Source organism: Oryctolagus cuniculus (assembly GCF_964237555.1).
Source record: "Oryctolagus cuniculus chromosome 17 unlocalized genomic scaffold, mOryCun1.1 SUPER_17_unloc_2, whole genome shotgun sequence".
NCBI classification, from domain to species: domain Eukaryota; kingdom Metazoa; phylum Chordata; class Mammalia; order Lagomorpha; family Leporidae; genus Oryctolagus; species Oryctolagus cuniculus.
Window position 1 is genome coordinate 1,612,672 of NW_027208203.1, and position 9,837 is coordinate 1,622,508.

Sequence of the window (9,837 nt, forward strand, 5' to 3'; positions counted from 1 at the left end):
CAAAGGGCATCTCTGGAACCTTGGGCCCCATCTTGCTGTCAGCACAGCACTTCCCTGGGTTCCTTGTGGTCTAGCGGGTGGGGCCTGGACTAGCACCCAGGACCCAGGCACCCTGCCCCTTCCCTGTTAGCAGAGAAGTCTGTGGGGAGCTGAGTGGCAGCAGCCCCCTATCTCCCTGATTGTGCAGTGTGGACAGAGTGGTCACCAGAGAGCAGCAGTGCTGTGTGTATGGGCTTTATGCACTGCACGTGATGAGCTGTCATTTATGGGGTCCTCAGTTCTTTCTTCCCATGCGGGAAACAGGGTCTCAGTTCCAGGACCTGGCCTTTCTGCGTAGCTTTCTAGGAAATACCCCAGTAGTTTTAGTATGTGGAATTATTAACTAGAAACAGTGTAGAATGCCTAACGATTTCTAAAATTTACAAGAAGGTTGAAACTGTTTAAATGTATTAAACAGTTTTTATGTGAGACTGTCAAGAAAACTTGAGAAAAGTTCTACTTTATTACACACAATCCATTTTTAAAGAGATCATATAAATAGATGTTTTTGCACTGATATTTGGTAAGTAATGACAGATTTCCCATGAGACTTTTTGTAAAGGAATTAGGACACATATTAGTTTCTCATTTAATGTCTTCATTTTTAAATATTATTTATAACCATTCACTATATTCCCACCAAACTAGGGTCTTTTGGAATTTTACTTGTTAAACTTTTCTTTGGTGAAGTATTAAGACTTTTTTTTTTTTTTTGCTGTAAAGTGTATTGTGGGGAGCAACCGGACTAGACTAAGTTACTGGAATTAAGACTTATTCTATGCATCTGCTCTCCTACAATATGGCGCTGGGAGAGGAGAAAACAGCTTCTACCCAGCTGCCTCCAGTTCAACCAATAAACTGTAGGACTTGCTCCTGATTGGAGGAGAGCGGCGTGCTCGGCGTGTGGGCAGCCGAGTTAGGATTGGCGGAGGAGGACTATAAAGGAGGAGAGAGACGGCATGCACCAGGAACATCTAAGGGGAACACCTAAGGGGAACACCTGTGCAGCCCCCGAGAGAGCCGGCCGGCGGTGTGCCGCTCCCCTGTGGAAGTGGGGAATGTGGCCAGGGGGAACTGCCCTTCCACGGAGGTGGAAGGGACAGTAGCCAACCCGGGAAGAACCAGCAGCAAACCCGGGGAGGGCCGAGCAGACAAAAGAACAGCGCAGGGTCTAGTGTCGTTCCTCCACGAAGAGGGGGAGCGACATAATGGTGCCGTGACTCGGATAGGAAACCTAGGACGGATAGGAAACTTAGGAGGAAAGAAATGGGAAAATACCGGAGAGAGAGACTAGCAAACAGCCTAGGGAAAAGCTGGACGGAAAAGGTGCCGGAAGAAGCTATTGAAAGCCTAGGCATAGACTCGGATATGGACTGTGGGAAAGAAGTTAGGATTGAAAGCGAAAGTGAAAGCTTTCATAGACTCGGATGCGGACTATGGCGGGGAAGCTAGGAGATTGAAAGCAAAAGTGAAACCTGGAGGAGGCTTGGACTCGGATACGGACTGTGGGGAGTAGCCAGGAGAAATGACAGGAATATTGTTGGAAGAAAACTTAAGGAAACATACCGGGTAGAGAAAAATGTTAGGGAGGATGAAGCCGCGAGTGCAGGCCGAGGCGGAGACATAAGCCACCTTGGAATTCTTCAAGTCACCCCGGGGAGCAAAAGGCGAAGATCTGGAACCAGAGGCAGAGACGTGGGCCGCCAGGATTCGCCAGGTTAGTCCGGGAAACTTGGACTGAATGCCGGTGGTGGCGGAAACATTCGCGGAAGCCGCTGCGTGCAGAGAGAGCACGGGGCGTGAATAGATAGGGAACGCGGGGCTGGCGCGAGGCCGTGGTGCGGGCGCGAAGTGCGTGGAGACCGCGGAGCGTGCGCGCAGAGCCGGGAACCCGCCGGCGGGGCGAGGAGCCGGGAAGCCGCGCAGAGCCGTGAAGCTGCCACGGGGCGAGGTGCCGAGAAGCAGCCTCGGGGCGAGCGCCGCCGGGAAGCCGCAGGGATAAGAGAAACAGAAGTTTAGAAGTAAAATGAGAGAAATAGGAATGTTGGCAGACAGAAGTAAAATGGGAGAAATAGGAATGCCCGGAGATAGAGAAATAGAGAAATAGAAAGGCCTCCCCACAATACTGCAATGAGAAGGCTTGGATTCGGTCTGCCTGATTAGTGAGGCGATGAGCACCTGCGGGCGGCTAGCAGCTTATGCGCCGCAGGTCACCGAAGACAGGCACGTTATCAACACCAATAAGTCACCCCACAACATGGCAATGAGAAAGCTTGGATTCGGTCTGCCTGATTAGGGCGATAAGCACCAGCAGGCAGCTCGACCAGAGTGTGAGCTGCAGGTCACTGAAGATAGGCACGAATCAACACCAATAAGTCACCCCACAACATGGCAATGAGAGAGCTTGGATTTGGTCTGCCTGATTAAGGCGGTAAGCACCAGCAGGCGGCTCGACCAGAGTATGAGCCGCAGGTCACCGAACACAGGCACGCATCAGCGCCTAAAAACCTCCTCACAACATGGCGAAGAGAGGACCCGGATTCGGTTTGCCTGATTGATAGGACTTGTAAGAACCTGTGGCAACTCTAGCAAGTAGAGCAGAGTGTGTGCCGTGGGACACCGAAGACAGGCGCATATCAACGACAAAAAATAAAAAGAAAGGGGGATCTGTGGGGAGCAACTGGACTAGACTAAGTTACTGGAATTAAGACTTATTCTATGCATCTGCTCTCCTACAATATGGCGCTGGGAGAGGAGAAAACAGCTTCTACCCAGCTGCCTCCAGTTCAACCAATAAACTGTAGGACTTGCTCCTGATTGGAGGAGAGCGGCGTGCTCGGCGTGTGGGCAGCCGAGTTAGGATTGGTGGAGGAGGACTATAAAGGAGGAGAGAGACGGCATGCACCAGGAACATCTAAGGGGAACACCTAAGGGGAACACCTGTGCAGCCCCCGAGAGAGCCGGCCAGCGGTGTGCCGCTCCCCTGCGGAAGTGGGGAATGTGGCCAGGGGGAACTGCCCTTCCACGGAGGTGGAAGGGACAGTAGCCAACCCGGGAAGAACCAGCAGCAAACCCGGGGAGGGCCGAGCAGACAAAAGAACAACGCAGGGTCTAGTGTCGTTCCTCCACGAAGAGGGGGAGCGACATGTATTTAAAATGTTATCTGAAAAACTAAAGAAAAAATACAAGGAAGAAGAGTGGGAGAGCGAGAAGAAGGATATATCATTATGCTTTTAGAATTGTGTATACAAACAATATTGCATCTGTTTAAAAAAATACCAATTTGGCTGGTGCCACAGCTCACTAGGCTAATCCTCTGCCTACGGCGCCGGCACCCCGGGTTCTAGTCCCAGTTGGGGCACCAGATTCTATCCCGGTTGCTCCTCTTCCAGTCCAGCTCTCTGCTGTGACCCGGGAGTGCAGTGGAGGATGACCCAAGTGGTTGGGCCTGCACTCACATGGGAGAGCAGGAGGAAGCACCTTGCTCCTGGCTTTGGATCAGCACAGCGTGCCAGCTGTAGTGGCCATTTGGGGGGTAAACCAATGGGAGGAAGATCTTTCTCTCTCTCTCTCTCTCTCTCACTGTCTAACTCTGCCAGTCAAAAAGAAAAAAACAACTACCGATTTGACAAATATTTAAATATGGAATTTGACAAATATTTAAAACAAAATCAGACATTGTAGATACTTTCATTTTGATTATCATTCTTATCTAGGAGATCAGAAAGCAATCCTATCTTCTCATGTTAAAATATCCTAATATATTAGAGTGGATAGAGTTCTTGGCTCCTGGCTTCAGTATGGCCCAGTCCTGGCCATCGTGGCCATTTGGAGAGTGGACCATCAGATGGAAGATCAGCAAAGGTCCCAGAGGACATGAACAGACCATTTAGAATGTCAGTGCATGCCAAGGTTGGGTCTCTGCAAGCCACAGGCTCCCTGCTCCTCTGTCCTGCCCCAGTCACTATTAAACCATTTAGGGAGTAAGAAGCAAAATTACAGGGCAGAGACATGGGCACGGAGGATACTTACAGGGAAGGGAACCCCCGACTCTTAGCTCCTGCCTCTCTGCCATGCAGATATGGTGGTCACTGTGGTGCTGTGACAGCCGGTTAGGGACAGGGTGGCCATGTGGGCCTCGGTGGGAAGTGAGACGACCACTGTGCCCAGGCTCCTGCAGAGATACAGGGCCCGATTCTGAGGGTGGCAAGTAGGCCAACACTGCTTCACCTCACACTCACTCCCACACAGGGGCGGGGAGGAGCACTTGGCCCCTGTGAAACTGCCCTGCCAGGTAGATCAGAGGCTGCGAGCATGCCACAGGGAGACACAATGGAGCCAAACTGGACAGAGAAAGTAGCACCTGCCATGCTGTGTGCTGAGCTCTTTGATTCATTGGTGGCTTCTGCGCCTGACCTCCCCATGGGACTGGCTGCCAGGCTTGGTAGAGGAAGTCTGTCTGAGAACCCCGTGGCCAGGCAAGGGCTTCCTTGACTGACCCTACTTGCTGCACAGAATTTTGGCACTAAATTATGCTGTTTCCTTAAAGCTTTATTTTACATTTATTGGTTTACTGTACTCAGAACCACACATTACTTGGGTGAAGGTGGAGAAGCAGGGTGGCATGCACCTGTGCAGCCTGGAATGTGACCATGGAATTGAGGAGTGACTGTAACTGGTGGTTACTTGTTACATGGTGACACAGCTGCTCAGTCTCAAGTGCCTGTTAAATTGTGAGGTGTCACAGAGTCAAAAACATTATGGAAAAATAAAGTACGTATCTGTCTAGATTTGATACTGGTATAATATTTTAATTTTTTGATGTAGTCTAATTTATATTTTATTTATTACTTTTTTAAGATTTATTTATTTATTTGAAAGTCAGAGTTACACAGAGAGAGAATGAGAGGCAGAGAGAGAGAGAGGTCTTTCATCCACTGGTTCACTCCCCAACTGGCCGCAATGGCCAGAGCTGCACCAATCCATAGCTAGTAGCCAGAAGCTTCCTCCAGGTCTTCCCATGTGGGTGCAGGGACTCAAACACTTGGGCCATCTTCTACTGCTTTCCCAGGCCATAGCAGAGAGCTGGATCAGAAGCAGAGCAGTCCAGACTAGAACCAGCGCGACTATGGGATGCCGACACTGAAGGTGGCAGCTTAACCTGCTACACCACAGGGCCAGCTCCTAGTCAAATTTATATTAATCTTTCCTTCTGTCCAGTACATCCATAAAGCTTCACTTAATTTTGTCTTATTTTCAATAGCTAAACATAAATTTTATCTTTTTCTTTGAGGCAGCCTGTGGAGAGATGACCCTCACATTAATCTAATCAGGACTATAGTTTTAGTGATTTTGATATTTTGATACTCCTGGATTCTACATTGCTTTTCTCTCCTACTGAATCTTCATCAAGAAAGGCCCAACAGAGCCCGGCACTGTGCCTCAGTGGGTTAGGCCATGGCCTGAGGTGCTGGCATCCCTTATGGCTGCTGGTTCATGTCCCAGCTGCTCCACTTCTGATCCTGCTCCCTGCCAATGCATCTGTGAAAGGTGCTGAGGATGGCCCAAGTTCTTTGACCCCTGCACCCACGTGCGAGACTGGAAAGAAACTCCTGGCTCCTGGCTCTGGCTGGTCTGGGCCTTGGGCATTTCGGCAATTCTGGGAATGAACTAGCAGATGGAAGACATCTCTCTCTTTCTTTCTTTTCTTTCTTTCTTTCTTTCTTTCTTTCTTTCTTTCTTTCTTTCTTTCTTTCTTTCTTTCTTTTTCTCTGTCTCTCTCTCTCTGTCTCTCTCTCTGTCTCTCTCTCTCTCTCTCTTCTTCCCTTTGTAACTCTGTCTTTCAAATAAATCTTAAAAAATAAAGACCCAGCATTTGCTGTGGTCTGAATTTCTAGTCACTTCTTTATGCTCTCCATTCCCCTCTTTTTGAAACAGAATTTCTATAAGAGTTTGCCAAGCATTTGCTGCCATTTTATGTGGGTGTGGTGGGAGCAGTAAATTTGATGTTGGTTTCATAAATATAAAGATGGAGAGGGATCAAGGCAAGGAACTATACACCTATCAGTTCATCAGAGAAACCTATACCCCCACCCCACCCCAGGGGCTCATGTCTCTGCCATTTTCAAAATTAACTGCATCTCTCAAAAGGTCCCTATGCAATTACAGCATTCATCCAAGGGCTGTCTTTTCAGTCCCTGTGAATACCATCAAAGGATTTAGATTGTAAAATTAAATGTTAATTCCTCATGATTTTTTTAAAAATATGTAAGTCTTCAGAGAGGCATATGTTTTCCAATGAATAGAAGGGTTTGGTTTACTATTATTTACCCCAAGCTGTCTAGATTAGAGGATAAATTGTTTTCTGACTCTTAATTTGAAAGATGTATATTGAAATGACTTGTTCTTTGTATTAGTGTCTTATTATACATGTTTATATATATATATATATATGCTTTTGCTATCACATATATACATACATTACACACACATATATCTGAGGATACTTCAAAAAATTGAGAGAAAATAGAGTTAAAAGAATTCTGGCACAGGCCTTGTGGCACAGCAAGCTGGACACTACTAGAGACACCTGTATCCAATACTGGAGTGCTGACTGAAGTCCTGGCTACTTTTTCTTTATTTTTTTTAAGATTTATTTATTGTTTGAAAGGCAGAGCTACAGAGAGGCAGAGAGAGAGAGAGAGAGAGAGAGAGAGAGGTCTTCCATCCAATGGTTCACTCCCCAGATGGCTGCAATGGATGAGCCTGGCCAGTCTGAAGCCAGGAGCCAGAAGCTTCCTCCAGGTCTTCCCACACAGGTGCAGGAGCCCAAGCACTTGGGCCATCTTCCACTGCTTTCCCAGGCTACAGCAGAGAACTGGATCAGAAGTAAAGCAGCCAGGTCTCAAACTGGCACCCATATGGGATTCCAGCAGTGCAGGCAGTGGCTTTACCTGCTATGCCACAGCCCCGGCCCCTGGCTACTCTATTTCTGATTCTGCTCCTTGTTAATGAATCCTGGGAGACAGCAGATGATGCCAAATACTTGTGCATCTTTCACTCATTTGGGAGACAAGATCATCGTCCTGGCTCCTAGCCTGGGCTAGGACCAGTCCTGGCTGTAGCAGACATTTAGGAAGTGAACCAGAGAATAAAAGATCTGTTTCCCCTTCTCTCTTCTCTTTCTCTATCTCCTTTTCAAGTAGCTGAAAATAAACTCCACTAAGACTGCTGAAACTCAGGGCTGGTGCTGTGGCATAGCAGGTAAAGCCGTTGCCTGCCATGCTGGCATCCCATATGGGTGCTGGTTCTAGTCCCAGCTGCTCCACTTCTAATCCAGGTCTCTGCTATGTTCTGGGAAAGCAGCAGGAGATGCCCCTACACCTATGTGGGAGTCCCGGAAGAAACTCCTGGCTCCTGGCTTCAGATTGGTGCAGCTCCAGCTGTTGCAGCCATCTGGGGAGTGAACTATCAGATGGAAGACCTCTCACTCTCTCACTCTTCCTCTCCTTCTCTCTCTCTCTCTCTCTCTCTCTCTCTCTCTCTCTTTCTCTTTCTGCCTCTCCTTCTCTGTGTACTCTGACTTTAAAGTAAATAAATAAATCTTAAAAAAAGAGACTGCTGAAACTTTAAGAGAGTTTGGTAAAGTTGCAAGATATGAAATCAACACACAAATATCAATACCCTTTGTATACACAGAAAAATGCCATGGCAGAGAAAGAACATGTAAGATCAGTATCATTCACAAAGCTACAAAATATTTCAATACCTTGAAATGAATTCAACCAAGGATGTCAAAGTTCTCTACAATGAAAATTACAATATATTAAAGCAAGAAATCAAAGAAGACACAAAAAAATGGAAGAACCTTCCACGCTTGTAGATTGGAAGAATTAACATAATCAAAATGCCCATACTATCCATAGCAATTTACATATTCAAAGTTATCCTAAAAACAGATAAGCAAAAAAAAAAAAAAAAACCTCAAAGTGGTCCAAATCAAAGTACCAATGACATTATTCTCAGATCTACAGGAAACAATGCTAAAATTTGTATGGAAGTACAAGAGACCCCAGATAGCTAGAGCAATTGTAAACAAGAAAAAAAAAAGCCAGAGGTATCACAATAACAAACTTCAAGTTATCTTGCAAGGCACTTATGTTCAAAACAAGCCTGGTACAGGCATAAAAATAGACATATAACCAAGGGAACAGAATAGAAACCCCAGAAATCAATCCACACCTCTATAGCTAACTAATCTTTGACAAAGGAGCTAAAATTGATCCTTGAAGAAAGGCCCGTCTCTCTCTTTCTTTTTTAAAAAAGATTTACTTATTTGAAATTTAGCATTGCATATAAGAGGAGATGGAGAGGGAGGGAGGGAGGGAGGGAAGGAGGGAGAGAGAGAGAGAGAGACAGAGAGAGACAGAGAGAGAGAGAGGTAGGTCTTCCATCTACTGGTTTACTCCCCAATTGGCTGCAATGGCCAGAGCTGCTCTGATCTGAAGGTAGGAGCCAGGAGTTTCCTCTGGGACTCCCACAAGGGTGCAGGGGCCCAAAGGCTTGGGCCATCCTCCACTGCTCTCCCAGGCCATAACAGAGAGCTGGATGAGAAATGGAACAGCTGGGATACGAACTGGTGCCCATATGGGATGCTGGCACTGCAGGTGTTAGCTTTACCTGCTACATAGGCATTGGCTTTACCTGCTACGCCACAGTGCCAGCCCCCAGGCCAGTCTCTTCAACAAAGTGTTGCAAGATGATATTGAATCTCCACATGAAGAAATGTGAAACAAGACCTCTATCTTATACGTTATACAAAAATCAACTCAAATGGATCAGGGATCTAAATCTATGACCTGATACCAGCAAATTACTAGGGAACATTGCAGAAATTTTGGCATAGGCAAAGACTTCTTCGAGAAGACCCAGAAGCACAGGCAATAAAAGCAAAAATAAACAAATAGGACTACATCAGGCTAAGAATCTTCTGTACTGCAAAGGAAACACAGCAAAGTGAAGAAGCAACCGATAGAACAGGAGAAAATATTGCAAACTATGCAACTGATAAGAGATTAATATCCGGAATCCATAAAGAGCTCAAGAAACTCATCAAAAGAAAACAAACAATCCAGTTAAGAAATGGGTAAAGGACACGATCAGGCATTTTTCAAAGGATGAAATTCAAATGGCCAACAGACACCTGAAAAATACCCAGGATAATAGCCATCAAGGAAATGAGAACAAAAACCACAATGAAGTTTTCCCTCATCACAATTAGAACAGCTACTATATTAAAATCAATAAACCATAAATGTGAGTGAGGACGTCAGGGAAAAGCTGGGAATGTAAACTGGTACCGCCATTGTAGAAGACAGTATGAAGATACCTCAGAAATCTGAAAACAAATCTACCATATGACCCAGCCATCACACTTCTGGGAATTTACCCAAAAAATGAAAGCAGCATATGAGAGAGTTTATCTGTACCCCTATGTTTAATACAGCTCAATTTGCAGTAGCTAAGCTACAGAATCAACCCAGATGCCCATCAACCAATGTTTAGATAAAGAAAATGTGGTACATATAAACTATGGAATGCTACTTAGCCATAAAAAACAATGAAATTTTGTTGGTTGCAACAAAATGGATGCAACTGGAATCCATTATACCTAGTGAAATAAACAAGTACCAATGAGAAAAAAAATGTTTTCCATGATCTGTGGTAACTAACAGAGTACAAAAATTTAATGTATATGAGTGAAATGGACATTTTGTGGTTTGATTATTGTTTATAGCT